This window comes from Bubalus kerabau, chromosome 23 (genome assembly GCF_029407905.1).
Source record: "Bubalus kerabau isolate K-KA32 ecotype Philippines breed swamp buffalo chromosome 23, PCC_UOA_SB_1v2, whole genome shotgun sequence".
In the NCBI taxonomy this organism is placed as follows: domain Eukaryota; kingdom Metazoa; phylum Chordata; class Mammalia; order Artiodactyla; family Bovidae; genus Bubalus; species Bubalus kerabau.
Genome location: NC_073646.1, coordinates 42375999 through 42379898, shown reverse-complemented (window position 1 = coordinate 42379898; position 3900 = coordinate 42375999). Strand labels below are relative to the sequence as shown.

Genomic DNA, 3900 nt, shown 5'->3' with positions numbered 1-3900 from the left:
AGGCGGGGCTGCGCCCTTGGGCCAGTGCCGCGCGCCCCTACCCCAGCGACCAGCAGGGACCACGCGCTACCTTGGCTGAGACTCTGAGGCCAGAGAGCTGAGCTGGGAGCCGGTCACCCCGATCCCGTCCTCCCTTCCCCTCACCACGCCCCACCCAGGACTCACCCGGGAAAGGCGAGATGCTTCAAGTCTCACTCTCCTCAAGAGTGCCTACCTTTAACGTGGGCATCATGTGGTAACTGTTGATCGAGTCCACTTTATTTCACAGTCTGTGCTTTTTCTGTCACATTTGAGAAATCTCTGCCAAACCCAAGGTCCCTAAGATTTTTCTCCCATGAAAAGGCAGACAGCAGACTTGGAGGAAATGCTTGTGTTCAGAATGTCTCAAGATCTTTCATAACTCAGTGACAGGAAGACTCTGAGCCCAGTTTTTTTAAAAAAGGATTATTTATTTTTTTGGCCATGCTGGGTCTTGTCTGCCACACATGACTTTCTCTGGCTGTGGCAGGCGGGCGCTGCGCTCCAGCTGTGGGGTGGGGGCTGCTCCTCGCAGGGACTTCTCTTGTTGCGGAGTGCAGGCTTTAGGGCACGCGGGGTCCTGCAGTCCTGGCTCGTGGGCTCAGTAGCTGGGGCGCGTGGGCTTAGTAGACTAGTGGCATGTGGGGTCTTCCTGGACTAGAGAGCAAACCCATGTCCCCCGCATTAGCAGGTGGATTCTTAACCACTGGACCTCCCGGGAAGCCTGGGCTCACTTTTTAAAATGGCAGCACGCCAGGCTTCCCGGTCCTTCACCATCTCCCGCAGGATTCCCCGTCCTTCACCATCTCCCGCAGGATTCCCCGTCCTTCACCATCTCCCGCAGGATTCCCCATCCTTCACCATCTCCTGCAGTTCACTCAAACTCATGTCTGTTGAGTCAGTGATGCCATCCAACCATCTCATCCTCTGTCGTCCCCTTCTCCTCCTGCCCTCAGTCTTTCCCAGCATCAGGGTCTTTTCCAATGAGTTGGCTCTTTGCATCAGGTGGCCTAAGTATTGGAGTTTCAGCTTCAACATCAGCCCTTCCAATGAACGTTCAGGACTGATTTCCTTTAGGATGGACCGGGTAGATCTTTTTGCAGTCCAAGGGATTCTCAAGAGTCTTCTCCAACACCACAGTTCAAAAGCCTCAATTCTTTGGTGCTCAGCTTTCTTTATAGTCCAACTCTCACATCCATACATGACTACTGGAAAAACCATAGGTTTGACTATGTGAAACTTTGTCGGCAAAGTGATGTCTCTGCTTTTTAATATGCTGTCTAGGTTGTCATAGCTTTCCTTCCAAGGAGAAAGCGTCTCTCAGTTTCATGGCTGCAGTCACCGCCTGCAGTGATTTTGGTGGTTAGGAAAACGCAAACGAGAACCGCAGCACAATGCCACCTCATGCCCCTGGAAAGGCTAAAGTGGAAAAGGCCAGCCACGGCAGGCGTGGGTGAGGGCGCAGAGCAGCGGGCGCGGGGCAGGGGCGCTGTGGGAAGTCTGGTGGCTTCCTGAGGAGTTCGACACATACCTGCCCTAAAGACCCAGCTGCTCTGCTCCCAGGTTCTCGCACACGCTGTCCCACAAAGGTGGTGCATGGATGTTCCCAGCAGCTCCTGTGACCAGCAGACCAAGTGCCCCTCCCTGGGCTGCTGGGAGGATTGATTCTGCTGGTGGACGCTGTCACCTGGGAGGCTACCCAGGTGGTGCTAGTGGGGAAGAACCTGCCTGTCAATGCAGGAGATGTAAGAGACTCGAGTTTGATCCCTGGGTTGGGAAGATCCCCTGGAGGAGGAAACAGCAACCAACTCCAGTACTCCTGCCTGGAGAATCCCATGCACAGAGGAGCCTGGCGGGATGCAGTCTGTGGGGTCACGGAGGATCAGACGCGACCGAGCGCACTCATGTCACTTGGGCCAGCACCTGGGAAGCCCTGAATCATTACGTCCCGTGTTGTCTTCATCTCGTCCGACTGGGTCAGAGTGCAGGTGGGGAAACAGGCCTGGAGAGGGGCGGAGTGATTCCTGGGATCAGCCAGGGGTCAACGCCAACGCCAGAGCCAGCAGCCAGGCCTCTTACTGTGGCCAGCGGACACCGGGCTCCCCTTCTACCTCCGTCTTGGTGGGGCCTCTGGGCCTCCGTCTCACAGACACAGGAGTGTCTCCAAGCTTCCTCTCAGCTGGATGGAAGCAGCCCGGCCCGCGCAGACCGGGCAAGTACCCATCCCCGAACCGCCCAGCTAATAAGCTCCCCATTAAGCCCTAACGAGCAGCACCCGCCCCCCTTGCTGGTCTGGGCTAAATTAGTCCAAAAAGAGCCTCATCTGATGTGAGGCCAGCTCTTCTGGGCAGCCTTGACAGAGGCAGAGGAGAGGGAAGCGGACGGAGGCAGAGCTTTTAGCGTCTGCTTTGAAAATGAATCTTCAGTTCCTGAGTGAGGTCAGGAGGGAGGAGGCGGCCGGCCTCACCGCATCCCAGAGCCTCTGGGCCTGCGGTGAGGGTGGGACGTGGGGCCAAGCCAGGCGCTGGGTGCAGCTTGGAGCCCCCGAGCCCCACCCAGCTCCCACCTGAGCATTCTGTCTCTGGGTCACAGAGTGCCCCGGGCTTGGGGCTGAAGCGCAGTCATTTCTTCTACTTGGTCAGGGCCCCGTGTGGGCTGCATGCTGGGCTCTGCTGCCTGAGGTGCTGGGCAGGCAGCACCCACCCCCTGGAGGAAGGGACCTCATTCGAGAAGGTGCCCTCGTGGGGGCGGTCTGCAGGCAGGACAGGGTGTCTGTGTCCCCAGGATGGAGCCGGGGGCCATCGCGTCGCTGTTTGTGACCGGCGTCACTCCGTCAGGCTGCCCATGGGGGCCGTCCAGATGCCACCCCTCAGCAGGGGAGCTGAGGGTCCGCCAGGGCCATGGGACGGGAAGCAGGGAGGTGACCACTCTCAGAGCTGCACCACGTGCCCCCCCCACACCCTGCAGACAGGATGGACCCCAACTCACCCCGCCCAGAGCCCCCAGGATGCCAGCTCTGCCCGAAGTCCTGCCCGTGGTCCCTGAGAGCAAATCGGTTTGAGAACCCGGCTTCAGCTCTCCATGCCTGCAAAGGCCAGAGGCTTGCTGACCTGGCGGGCCTGAGGCAGCCGAGGGGGCCTGGCCTGGAGGGGAGCTCCGCTCACCTGACGGAGAACCTTTCCCTCTAAGGTCTGACTGCCCTTCCGTTAACAGACCCTCTGCCGCCTGGCAGACCCCATTCACCTGGTCCATGAGCTGGGGGCCTGGGCTGGGCAATGCCGGGAAGCAGAACAAAATGCCTGAGCACTTGTGCTTCAGGTTCTGAGTCACGAGCGTCCCTGTGGCGTACCCACACCTGTCCTGGAGCCTCCCCAAAACATCAGGGCCCCCAGGACCTGGCTTCTCCCCGAGGCTCAGCGCGGGCAGTGGACTGGCCCAGCACAGACACCTCCTGGCCGTGCAGCTGGCCCTCACCTGTCGCCTGGCCATCACCAGCCTCGGAGGGACAGGTCCTGGCCTGGGTGGGGCTGGAGCTGCCAGCAGGGGGCTCCTTGGCCGTCGGGGCGGGCAGCCCTCCACAAGCTCCGGGGGAGCCTCAAGTGACGTGTGTTGGTGGGGACCCCAGACTCCCTCCCGGGGGATAAGAGGGGCCCAGGGTCCCTCAGCCGAGCCCCTCCGTGCCAGGCTGACGTGGGCCCATCAAAGTCTCCAAGTTAACAAGTTCAGGCCTGATGATTATTAACTAGATTCACAAAGTTGATGAAAAAAATCGGGATATAAATAAATATTCCTGGAGATATTCCACCCCCTGCAGGCATGAACTTTGAATAATTGGAGAGAATTATGCTAAGGACTAATCAGAACTTTTTTTTTTCTTTTGCT

At 58.7% G+C, this 3900-nt stretch overlaps 1 long non-coding RNA gene across 1 annotated transcript; it reads right to left on the bottom strand.

The window, feature by feature from the left end:
* Positions 1-468: 468 nt before the first annotated feature.
* LOC129637229 (uncharacterized) lies at positions 469-3245 on the bottom strand. Its single transcript, XR_008707391.1, has 3 exons — positions 3183-3245; positions 3007-3103; positions 469-675 (listed from the first exon to the last, which is right to left on the bottom strand). It is a non-coding gene; the product is annotated as an uncharacterized LOC129637229 (long non-coding RNA).
* Between the last annotated feature and the right edge of the window lie 655 nt (positions 3246-3900).